Source organism: Eriocheir sinensis, chromosome 21 (assembly GCF_024679095.1).
Source record: "Eriocheir sinensis breed Jianghai 21 chromosome 21, ASM2467909v1, whole genome shotgun sequence".
NCBI classification, from domain to species: domain Eukaryota; kingdom Metazoa; phylum Arthropoda; class Malacostraca; order Decapoda; family Varunidae; genus Eriocheir; species Eriocheir sinensis.
The window spans coordinates 19,928,492-19,941,755 of record NC_066529.1 but is presented as its reverse complement, the minus strand read 5'-3'; the positions used below and the strand labels follow the sequence as shown (position 1 = coordinate 19,941,755).

At 44.3% G+C, this 13,264-nt stretch overlaps 1 protein-coding gene across 1 annotated transcript in view; it reads left to right on the top strand.

The window, feature by feature from the left end:
- The window catches only part of LOC127001814 (N-acetylated-alpha-linked acidic dipeptidase 2-like), a gene marked incomplete in the record, with an annotated part of 158,653 nt that overhangs the window by 70,072 nt on the left and 75,317 nt on the right, over positions 1–13,264 (top strand).

Sequence of the window (13,264 nt, the reverse complement as noted above, 5' to 3'; positions counted from 1 at the left end):
GGGCGACAGTAACCACTCCTAGTCAATGGAAAGAATCCGGCCTTGGCGGGCTCGAACCGCCGCCTTAAGTCTGTCTGTCAACCTCTTTTCCATTTGTCTGTGTTAAAACTCCTGTTCGATTTAATACTATTGAAAAGTGCATTAATTTATTTGATCAACTCATTGTGAAGCAGATCATGAATTTGCATATAAATTCATCCCTTTTCCCAATTATTCTTTGAGCTGAAATATGATAACCATTTATAAACACCATCCAGATAATGAAATGTGTTATCTCATTATCTAATTACAGATGTCCACAGATGCACTACACATTGTTGGGTGGGCTGATGGACTTGTGACACACACACACACACACACACACACACACACACACACACACACACACACACACACACACACACACACACACACACACACACACACACACACACACACACACACAGTCACTCCTTTACACATATATCTTCCACAAACTGTGTACTACAAACTCAAACATATGAAAGCAAAAGAAGGATACGGGAGCGAGGGAGGAAGAATTAGATTAAACGAAAGCGAAAAAAAAGATAAGAAGGGAGGGGTTTTGAGAGATTTGGGATGAGAAAACAGAAGTAAGGAAGAGGGTGAGTGAAGGAATGAGAAGGTGGGAGGAGGAGAAGGAGGGTATCCAAACTTAACTTTGACAGGAACTGGCCGACGAGTTGCAGTCACGGCTAATCCATTCTCATCTTCCTTCTGAAAACAGTTTTTGGCCCAGTGCCTCCTGTGCGCCGCCTCATTACACACACCTACACCTCAATACCTCCCTTCCTCTGCTTTTACCCTTCCCCTTTCCTCGCGCCCTCTCCTCAGAACCTCCCCTTCTTTACTCTTTACCTTCTCGTTCACGCACCTTATTATCTTCACTTACTTCCAATTTGTCTTTCCATTCCCCCCTCGCCTCCTGGCTTCACCACCTCTCTCCGTAGCGTTCCCCTTAACCCCATTCCTCGGTCCTTTCCTTAGCATATTCCTCCCTTAATTAGCTCTCTCCTTTGCCTAATCCTTCTTCTCTTCGCTTGAATATATTCTCCATTAGTTATTGCTCCTCAGCCTCGTATTTGATTTTTCTCCTGTGATTCTCCCCTCTCCATTTCCTCTCTTTCCAGATTGCTTCTTCTCTCTTCCCTTTGGCTCTTCCCTTCTTTTCCCTTTCTCCCTCCTCCATTACAAGGTCTCCCCTCACCCCGTTTGATTTTACCCCCCTGTCTTTCTTTGCTTTCCCACCTTCCCATTGCTTATCCCTCATTCCTCTCACTCATCTTCCTTTGTCTTCGCTGCTTTGTTTGTCTTCTCGTCTTAATTTTCACCCATCTCTCCTCTGCCTCATCCATCATTCCATTTCTTTCTTCCCTCTCTCCTTTGGGTCCCTCTCTTCCTTTGTTACCTCTCCCATTAATCCTCTTGGTTCTTCCTCTCTCCTTTGTTTTTCCATCTTTGCATCCATCCTCTTCCATCGCCTCTCCTTCCTTCCCTGTGCCATCTCCTTCCCCTCTTTCCCTCATCCATCTTCCCCTCGCTTCTCCCCTCTTCCCTGTGACAATTCAACCATTGCCCCTTTGTATTTCCCCTATTCTCTTTGCCACTCTTGCCCCTCCGTTTCCCTTTTAGCCCACTTTCTCCCCTTCTCTCTTCAACTTTTCCTTCCTCGTTTTGTGTATACAGCCTGCCCATTCGCTTCTCTTTCAAGTCATTGTAATTGTTTTGTTATAATCACTAGACTTATAATTATGCTCCTTACTTCCGATGATTACTATACGCATGTCTATGTTTTCAACTTCAAAATATAATTTGCTAATGTTTTTTTCATTATTCAATGTTAGTCATTTAATATATATATATATATATATATATATATATATATATATATATATATATATATATATATATATATATATATATATATATATATATATATATATATAAAACATGTGTGTGTGTGTGTGTGTGTGTGTGTGTGTGTGTTCTGAATGATTCTTTACAATCAATTTTAAATTGGACAATATCACAAATTACCTTCTCATTCTCGGGTTTTACGCCGCTGTTTTACTTTTAAATATTTCTGAATCAATCCCTTGTTGCTTGCCCATTTTACCCTTAAACTACATATAGAAATAGTGACATTATTTTTCTGTCAAATTTTACTGCTCTCTTATATTCACCTCACAGTTTTAGAGCATTTTTTTTTCTCTTTATCATTCCCCTATGGCTGACATTCCTTTTTTTTCCATTATTTTATATTTTGATCTTTTTCTGTCTATGCGCCAACCTGTTTCTCCGTTTTTTTTTTTTTTCCTCCATAGCATATTATTTTCTTTGTGTTAAGTGTTTACAATACGTTAAAGAGTAAATGCGGAGATATCTTTTTTTTAGTTCATGTCGCCATCAGGGTTGGATCAAATACCGATTTTTTTAAAGTCAAATACAAATACAAATACTTTTGTTCGGGATTCCAAAAATACAAATACAAATACAAATACTTTTATTCCTGAATCTAAAAATACAAATACTGATTCAAAAACTACGAAAAAATACATACTCCTATTCCAGATTCCAAAGATACAAATAAAAATTATACTGAGTTTATGCTTAAAATATCAACAGATTCTTATTTCACACAAGTTTACACTTTACATATCATAATTGCATTTTATCATCATTAATGCCCGGAAGGATTCCGGGCCGAGTTTTGCTTGCTCAGGAGTGTAAAAATTGCCGGCCTTGATAAACACCCACTCAGATGGTGCCGACGTTGCACAGAACCCTAGAATATTCTTGGCAAAGTGCTTCAAAAATTTGAAGCGTTTTTGTATCACGCTAGTACCTTAGTGGGTTGACATAAAAAAACAGATCACCTTCTTCTAGGTGCGTTTCAAGTTCTGCCTTCACCACTGTAGTATCGTTTGTTGATGCACTTACCATAATTTGCCCAGCTGGAGGCATGTAGGCAAAGAGACGAAGTCGTATTGCACTCATGCCAGCCTCGTCTTGATTGATGCTCATGGAGACGAAAGGCTCACTCTCTTGAATTGTTTTCTTCTTCGAGGTCGACTGAGTTGACTCGGAAATAATTAGGTCCACAATCTTCGAAACCTTTTCCTTTTGTATTTTCTTACATGGCATCTATGCCAGCTTAAACCTTGGGTCCTTGACAGCTGCGGCAATGACATCAATCGTCTCAAGAAATGGATGCAACCTTTTTTTGACAGATGACTGTAGTGCATTTGCCAAGTTAAAGCAGTAGATCAGTTTACTGTATCTATTAGATACGCGTCAGACTCGTAAATCATGGTTCTCCCACTCTCTCTCTGCAAGTCTGCATATCCTCCTCAAATGGTTTTGACTCGAAAAATAAATACAAATACAAAATACTTTTTCCTCTGGATGCCAAAATACAAATACAAAATACTTCTTTTCTCTGGATGCCAAAATACAAATACAAATAAAATACAATTCAAATACAAATACAATTGTATTTCATCCATCCCTGGTCGCCATCATGTCCATTTTCATTCACGTGTAAGTTATAAGCTTCTCACATACCTATATTTGATATATCGAATAAAACTTTGATTTCTCTTTTTGGCTGGAGGAGGTAGGAAGACACCAACCGAAACGGGCGCAAGCCACTCCCGTGAGGCATATATGGGAAGTGAGGAGGATGCTGAAGCCCTCCAAAGACCATCCCATGTCATCACTAACCGTTTCCCTAATGTCTCATCAACACCAGAGAGTAGTTTAGTATTCTCTCTAAAGACAGATCCTCTCTCTATCCACACCACACTACATTCACAAAACATACACACATTTTCCCCAAATTCAAAATTCAGTATAAATGCCCCGGAGTCCCCGCTTGGGGGGAGGGGGGACCACAAATCCCCACAGGGAGGGCTCCTCTTCTGGCTGCCGACTTGAAAGGTGTCTTCATAACTCCTCGAACCTCTTTCTTATCAATTTCTGCAACATTCGCTGTCTTCGTTCTAATTTTCATTCTGTGGAACACCATCTCTCCTCCTCTAAACCTCACCTTTTATTCCTCACCGAAACACAGGTTTCTGAGACTACTGGTAGCAATTTCTACTCTGTTCCCACCTACTATCTCCATCTCTACTCTGTTCCCACCTACGATCTCTATCATAAATTTCAATCCAAAGCTGGATGTTCCGCCTACGTGCGCAACGACATCACTTGTTCTCATGCTCACGACTCTTCAGAATTTTCCACCATCTGGCTAAGACTCCATTGTCATTCTATTACTAAATACATCTGTGCTGTTTATCTCTCACCTAACTCTACTAACTATGTAAAATTCTTTGACTACTTGAACTCTAAAGTGGAGCACATCTTGACCCACTCTCCCTTCGCTGAAATCTCCATCTTGGGAGATTTCAATGTTCACCACCAGCTTTGGCTTTCATCCTCTTTCACTGACCAGCCTGGTGAACAAGCCTACAAACTTGCTCTCTTCAACGACCTAGAGCACTTGGTGCAGCACCCTACACGTATTCCCGACCGTCTTGGAGACAGGCCCAACATACTAGACCTCTTCCTTACCTCTAACCCTTATGCTTACTCTGTCAAACTGTTCTCCCCTTCGGGCTCTTCCGATCACAACCTTATTTTTGTACCTGTCCTATCGCTCCTGCTCATCCTTTAGACCCACCGATGAGGCAATGCTTTTGGAATTTTGCTTCAACTCGGTGGGACGACCTGTGGATGTACTTTTCCAATTTCCCGTGGAATGATTACTGCTTCCAGAAGAGAGACCCCTCTGTGTGCCTAGCACATTACAGAGGTGATTGTCACTGAATGGAGCCACACATTCCACGTACTTTATCTATTCCTCATGCTAAAAAAGCCTTGGTTTAATCACGCTTGTTCTCGTGCTATCAAAGATAGAGTGGCAGCTCACAAAAGGTACCAGAGCCTTTGCATTCCTGCTAACCATGATCTTTATATTTTTGCCCGGAATCGTGCCAAATCTATTCTTCGACTTACCAAAAACTCCTTAATTAATAGAAAATGTCAAAACGTTGCTCTTTCTAATTCTTCCCGTGACTTCTGGCAAATATCTCCTCCAATTTCACTTCAAAATTCCCTCCTCTCCTTAATCCTGACAGCAGCACCGCCGTCTCATCTATCTCTAAGACTGAATTCTTCTCTCAAACTTTCTGTTACAACTAAACTCTGGACGATTCTGGGCATATTCCTCCGACTCCTCTGACTCCTTTATGCCTGTTATTAAGATGTTCCGGAATGATGTTTTCTATGCCCTCTCTGGCCTCAACTCTCAGAAGGCTTATGGACTTGATGGAATGCCTCCTATTGTCCTTAAAAACTGTGCCTCCGTGCTGACACCTTGCCTGGTCAAACTCTTTCACCTCTGCCTATCAACATCTACCTTTCCTTCCTGCTGCAAGTACGCCTTCGCACAGCCGCTCCAATTCTTTAAACTACCGCCCTATAGCCTAACTTTCTTGTCTATCTAAAGCTTTTGAATCAATCCCTAACCGGAAGATTCAAAAGCACCTTTCCACTTCTGACCTTCTATCTGATCGCCAGTATAGGTTTCGCAAGGGGCGTTCTACTGGCGATCTTCTTGCTCTCTTAACTGATTCTTGGTCATCCTCTCTTAGGCGTTTCGGTGAAACTTTCGCAGTTGCGCTAGACATATCGAATGCATTCGATAGAGTCTGGCCCAAGTCTTTGCTTTCTAAACTGCCCTCTTACGGTTTATATCCTTCTCTCTGTTCCTTTATCTTCGGCTTCCTTCCGGCTGTTCTATCTCTGCGGTGGTAGACGGTCGCCGTTCTTCCCCTAAACCTATCAACAGTGGTGTTCCACAGGGCTCTGTCCTATCACCCACTATCTTCCTGTTCTTCATCAATGATCTTCTTTCCATAACAAGCTGTCCTATCCACTCATACGCTGACGACTCCACTCTGCATTATTCAACTTCTTTCAACAGAAGACCCTCTCAACAGGAATTACATGACTCAAGACTGGAGGCTGCAGAGCGCTTAACCTCAGACCTTGCTATTATTTCCGATTGGGGTAAAAGGAAACTTGTGTCCTTTAATGTCTCAAAAACTCCATTTCTCCACCTATCAGCTCGACATAAGCTTCCAAACACCTATCCCCTATTCTTCGATAACACCCAGCTGTCACCTTCTTCAACACTAAATATTCTTGGTCTATCCTTAGCTCAAAATCTCAACTGGAAACTTCACATCTCCTCTCTCACTAAATCAGCTTCCTCGAGGTTGGGCGTTCTGTATCGTCTCCGCCAGTTCTTCTCCCCTGCACAGTTGCTATCCATTTACGGGGGCCTTATCCGCCCTCGTATGGAGTATGCATCTCACGTTTGGGGGGGGCTCCACTCACACAGCTCTTCTGGACAGAGTGGAGTCTAAGGCTCTTCGTTTCATCAACTCTCCTCCTCTTACTGATAGTCTTCTACCTCTTAACTTCCGCCGCCATGTTGCCTCTCTCTCTATCTTCGATCGATATTTTCACTCTGACTGCTCTTCTGAACTTGCTAACTGCATGCCTTTCCCACTCCCACGGCCCCGCTGCACACGGCTTTCTACTCTTGCTCATCCCTATACTATCCAAACCCCATTATGCAAGAGTTAACCAGTATCTTCATTCCTTCATCCCTTACACTGATAAACTCTGGAACAGCCTTTCTTCGTCTGTATTTCCTCTTGCCTATGACTTGTCCTCTTTCAAGAAGAGTGTATCAAGACACCTCTCCTCCCGAAATTGACCTCTCTTTTGGCCACTCTACTATTTTTATGTTGTTGGGAGCGGCAAGTAGCGGGCTTTTTTTATACACTTTTTGTTGCCATTGAGCCGGTTCTTTTGTTGTAAAAAAAAAATATATATTTTGATCTGTCTGTTTTTTTCTCTTTGTTTATTTTTTAACTCCTCTCTCTCTCTCTCTCTCTCTCTCTCTCTCTCTCTCTCTCTCTCTTGCTCTCTTGCTCGCTTGCTACCTCGCTCTCGATCATCGTAAAAAAGTATAACTGCGTTCATGTAACATAGACTCGCGAATGAAACTCTTTGACAGGTGTTTATGAATTGCTCCTTGAATGCTGCAATCAGTCCTCTTTTGGACTTCACAGAGCGCAGATATTTCAATTATATTTTACACACACACTCTCTCGCACACACACACACACACACACACACACACACACACACACACACACACACACACACACACACTTGCATACTTGCTTAAAGTTGTCCTTCGAAACGAAGATGGAAATCGCACCACATTAGGTGCACCAACGACGTTGCTGCAGGGTGAGAGCGGAGGCCGAATTCCGAGGAGCAGATACGTCCACAGAACAGAAACGTGACCCCGTTTACCGGAGACGGAGGTGGAGGGTCCTGCCGCACATGACGACGGCGCTGCTTTTCCTTTCTATCCCTTGTTTTGGCGTCATCATGGTGTTTCGTCCCCTCCTTGACGGCAGCGCAGCAGATGGGTCGGGTGACAGCCATAATCTCACGTTCGGTTGGTGAGATGTTGAATATTTTTAGTGTGGTTTTGAGGTGGTCCTTGTGCCTTTTCTTCTGCCCCCCTGCGCTCCGTTTGCCCGTCCTTAGCTCTCCATGGAGCACCTGGTGACGGATGGGAGGCATCCGAATTGTGTGGCCAACCCACCCCAGCTGACGACCTTAAGGAATGGCCACAAGACTGGTGCAGCCGGTGCGAGCGTAGATGGCGGAGTGCGTTACTTTGTCCTTCCAGGATATTCCCAGTATGCGCTGCAAACAGGTGATATGGAATACCCAAGGTTTTATATGTGGGAGCGATGGGGAATCCAGGCTTCACAACCATAGAGCAGGGTGGAGATGCAGACGGCGTGGTAGACTTTGACATTAGTTGAAATAGTGAGGTCACGGTTGAGAAAAACGCGCTTACTCAGGCGTCCGAAAGCCGACGAAGCCATCCTCAGTCTGTTCTGGATTTCGTTTCCGAGGTCGCAGTTGGAGCTTAGAACGTATCCAAGGTAGGTAAAGCGGTCGATATTGTTCAAGATACTACTATCGATTGTTGGGGGGCGTTGGTGGATGAAAGTTGGCACGTGACCTCGGTCAAGTGGTTGCTGACTTTCAGGCCCATACGCTGATAGCTGGAGGCATAGGCACACAGACTTCTCTGCGGACCTTCAGTCGAGATTGCAGCGATGGTAGTATCGTCAGCGTGCTGAAGGTCGAGGATGTGGCACATCGATGTTTTGGTGTTGGCTTTTATCCGAAGGAGGTTGAACAGACTACCATCAAGTCTATATTTGATGGCAATGACGTCGCCCCGGTCAATCTTTTCATGTGAGATGAGCGTGACGGCGACGAGGAAGATGTTGAAGAGGACCGGAGCGAACACACAACTCTGTTTAACGCCGATGGTTAGGTTGAATGGTTACGATTCTTCACCTCCGACAGAAACCCGTGCCGAAATCCCGCCGTGAAGTGACCGCAACAGTGCAAGCAACTTTGGAGGGCAGCCACATCTGGAGGGGACGCCCCAGACTAAATCCCTGTTTACGGTGTCAAAGGCCTTGGTTAGATCTACGAAGGCCAGGAAGATATCTTTAGGCTGCTCCCTGCATTTTTATTGTAACTGTATGTCAACACAGACCATGTCGATGGTAGAACGCTTAGGTTGTAAGCCGCACTGGGATTCAGGGAGAACGTCATCCTCAACGCTCGAAAGAAGATGGTTGAGCTTAATCTTTGCGAGGACTTTTCCCGCTACAGAGAGTAGCGAGATTCCCCTGTAGGTACCGTAGTCGGCTTTGTCGCCTTTCTTTTTATATATTGTGATGATATTGGCATCTTTCCATACAGACACACCAGACTCACACACCCCAACCACCCTTCCCCACTTCCCCCGTCATCATTGCATAAATCTTATGGTACTTCGTATATTTTCAGCCTTATGGGTGGAAAGAAATCAATAAACCATTTATTATCATTATTATTATTATTATTATTATTATTATTATTATTATTATTATTATTATTTTTATTATTATTATTACTATTATTATTATCATTATTACACACCCACCCACCCACACACACACACACACACACACACACACACACACACACACACACACACACACGGACACACCCTTTCTCTTTACATCTCCCTCATAGCATCGAAGAAAATTAGCTTATGGTTTCTTCTCTCAGTTTTTCTCTATATTTTTGTTGCGCATTGTTAATTATGACTCGAGGCGGCTCACGAGTACACCGTTTCATGGTTTCTCAGAATGCTGGAGTTGTGAAGACTGCAGAGTGAACTTATGGAATTAGTATTTTGATTATCATTGAAAATTTAATCGCCTTCGACAAGAATTCTAATCTCTTCAGTAAATTGCTCCTCAGAATCTCACCATATGAATGCCAGTCAACTAAGCGCCCTTGACATTTTCCCTCATGCTGCTCACCTTACTCTGCCCCACTCTTCCTTTTCCTCTTCCATGCTCAGTTTCACCCTTACCCGCCCTAACTATTCACTCTTCCTATACTCTCCCCTCTCACTATTCCCTTTAAATTCCCCCTCTCAGTTTCTCCTATCACCCTATTCACGCCTCTCAATGCCCATCACCTTTCTCCTGTTTTATTGGGCTCTTCCACTCTCATGAATTCTTTCACCTTTCCCCATTCTCACTCATTCCCTTAGCTTTGTCCTCATATCGCTAAACCTTCTACTTGTTCGCTCATATTCATTATCTTTATCCTCTTTATCTCTTCTCAAAATACCGCCAGTGTTGCCCACTCTCCTTATTCACATTTATTCCTCACATTTCACCGCGCCGGCTACCCCATCTCATACTTCGACGCAATATTTCCATTACCCACATACTCTCTTGGATAGAGTAGAGTCTAAGGCTCTTCGTCTCATCAACCTTCCTCCTCTTACTGACAGTCTTTTACCTTATAAATTCCGCCGCCATGTTGCATTTCCTTATATCTGTTATCGTTATGTTCATGCTGACTGCTTTTCTGAACTCGTTAACTGCATGCCTTTCCCCTTCCCGCGGTTCAGCTGCTATCGACTTCCTACTCTAGTTCATCCCTATACTGTCCAAATCCCTTATGCGAGTTAACCAGCATCTTCATTCTTTTATCCCCTTCAATGGTAAACTCTGAAACAGCCTTCCTTCGTCTGTATTTCCTCCTGCCTGCGACTTAACCTCTTTCAAGACTAGAGTATCAAGACACCTCTCCAACCGAAAATGACCTCTTTTTTAACCACTCCGTATACACTTTTTTTTAAGGGGGCAGTGATTAGCGGGCTTTTTTCGCAATTATTTTTTTCTACACTTGAGCTTCTTCCTTTACTGCAAAAATATCATTTTTTTTCCCTTTAACTTTCTCTCCTTTCACAATCTCCTTTCCCTTCCCCTAATTTCCGCTTTGCATGCATGTCCTGTTCAACTTTTCTTTTTTCACCTTGCCACTAATAATATCACTTTATCAATATTAACGGCAGGTTTGGCCACTTTGAATAAGTTTCCATTTGTAAACGATTTCAATCAATTAGTTATTAAATCGGAATATGAATATTAAAAACGTAATTGTTTATATTCTATATGATAAATAAAAAAAAGTCACTGGATTGTTCTCATATGTACTACAAAGAAATAATGTCATTTGATAAAACATATTGTTAATGTAATATTACATCACAACTAGTCTTCTAAGGCTTCTCCACCATGATAGTTTCACTGAGAAAATAGTAGAGGTTCTCCAGAGGCGGAGTAAAGGAGTGTCATTATGTATCGTATCTTGTTTTTTTATATGGAATCAATCAATCACTGTCGTCTGGGGGCGCACCGCCTAGCCCACCCTATTACACAAAGCCAAGAGGTCCCTCCGGGCAAGTCCCCAGGTAGGCCCCTTTCTCATCCGAAGTACCTCCTGGCAGCATCTGTCAACTTACTAAATCCACGAACTCTGTGGCTGTCCCCTTGGCCTCCTCCACTCAGGATTATCTCTTACATAAACAACCCGATGAGTAAGGTCGGCTTATGGGTAGCGTGACACATACCTATATAAGTGTATAGCTGAAGTTGGCGATGACTGTGCGGGTAATATTATGTCGGATCAGTCTCACGGAGCAGTCGCCGGATTGACACATTCATTCCAACGATGTTCCATGATCCTGCGTAGACACTTATTACCAAGGGCATCAATCTGTCTCTCCAAGTTCCCATTTAGTGTCCATGTCTCACAGAAATAGAGGTAGAAAAGAGCAGATGCGACTTGAAGATCTTGACCTTTGTCTTTCGACACTGGTATCGACAACGCCATGTTGAACGAGTCCAAAACACCGTGAGGCAAGTCAGTCCGCCGTAAGACTTCCAGGGGAGACCCACCGTTCTTCTGAACTACGTTACCAAAATATATGATATTTTCCGAGATCTCAGTGTCCTCACCACACACATGAACAGACTGTACTCTTTTATCTATCAAGCCTCTAAATACCTGTATCTTGGTCTTGGCTCAGGAGACCTGAAGTCCCATGGGCTTCGCCTCCTCGTGCAGTGCCTCGAAAGCTATCACCAAAACCTTCAGCGACTCGGCTAGGATTACTGCATCATCGAAAAAAAATAAGATCAGTGACCAGGATATTGCCGACAGATGCTCCACAATGACTCTGGTCCACAACTCTGCCTTGTCTCAGTCCATACAAGTATTAAAAAAAGGTGAGGCATGGACACAACCCTGCCACACTTTCGCGTTCACGGGAAAGAATCTATATAAGCCTGTGAAGGAAACGAAACTGTAGGGGCCCAAGGCTGTTCCGGGCTAACAGTTTTCCTCCCGAGCCAGGTGTTTTGCTCCCCCCCCTTTCACAGTGTAGTCAGGAGGAGCGATACGCAAGATGTTAACTCCGCCTTTAATATGCACTTCAGCTCGCACAGCCCACGGGAGACAGGTAGGACGGCCGGTGTGGTAAGGCCGCTCACACAGCCCACAGGAGACAGGTAGGACGGCCGGCGTGGTGAGGCCGCTCACACAGCCCACGGGAGACAGGTAGGCAGGCCGGCGTGGTAAGGCCAGCAAGGGCGGCCCGGGTATTCGGTCTCAGGGCCAACAGCGTCTTCCCCGGGTAGACCGCGGCGGTGCTACGGCTGAGTGATGGAGGGCAGTGCCGGGCCGGGCGTAACGCGGCAGCAGCCTCGTCAGTTGGACTCGTTAGGTGGTGAAGAGGAGCCAGTGCCTAGCGAGCTGGCTCGACCGAGTCCGGGAGTCGTCTCTCGCCCTCAGCGCACCAACGTCCGAGGTTGCTTCGGATGCTGACGTCAGGGACCCCACTCGCGCCGGGTGGAGCTCGGGCAGGGCGTTCGAGGCGTTCCGCTGCGGGTAGTGTGAAGCCTCGCTCGGGATGAGTGTAGGTCGAGTGGGGTGTTCCGGAGCTATGTTGGAGTCGAAGAGTTAATAGTTGTCTTCCCTTTACAAAGCCCCCCCATCACACTTCACAGCAAACCAATTGTCCTTGCATGAAATCCCAGAGTGCCTAGGGATGCACTAAATCAAATGCCGTCTTGAGATCAACATAAGCTGCAAGCATGTTTTTACAGAAAAGGAGACAGTTCAAGGGCGTGAAAAAAAATGAAAACAATAATGAAAAAAAAAAAAGCCCGCTACTTACTGCTCCTGAATAGAGTACAGAGGAGTGGCCAAAAAGAGAGGTCAATTTCAGGAGGAGAGGTGTCCAGATACCCTCCTCTTGAAAAAGTTCAAGTCGTAGACAGGAGGAAATACAGATGAAGGAAGATTGTTCCAGAATTTACCAGCGTGAGGGATGAAAAAGTCAAGATGCTGGTTAACGCTTGCATAAGGGGTTTGGACAATAAAGGGATGAGCTTGATTAGAAAGTCGTGTGAGGCGAGGCCGTGGGAGGGGGGGAAGCATGCAGTTAGCAAGTTCAGAAGAGCAGTCAGCGTGAAAATATCGATAGAAGATAGAAAGAGAGGCAACATCGCGACGGAATTTAAGAGGTAGAAGACTATCAAAAAGAGGAGGATAGCTGATGAGACGAAGAGCCTTAGACCACTCTGTACAATAGAGCTGTGCGAGTGGAGCCCCCCCACGCGTGATATGCATACTCCATACGAGGGCGGACAAGCCCCCTGTATATGGATAGCTACTGTGCGGGGGAAAATAACTGGTGGAGACGATACAGAACGCC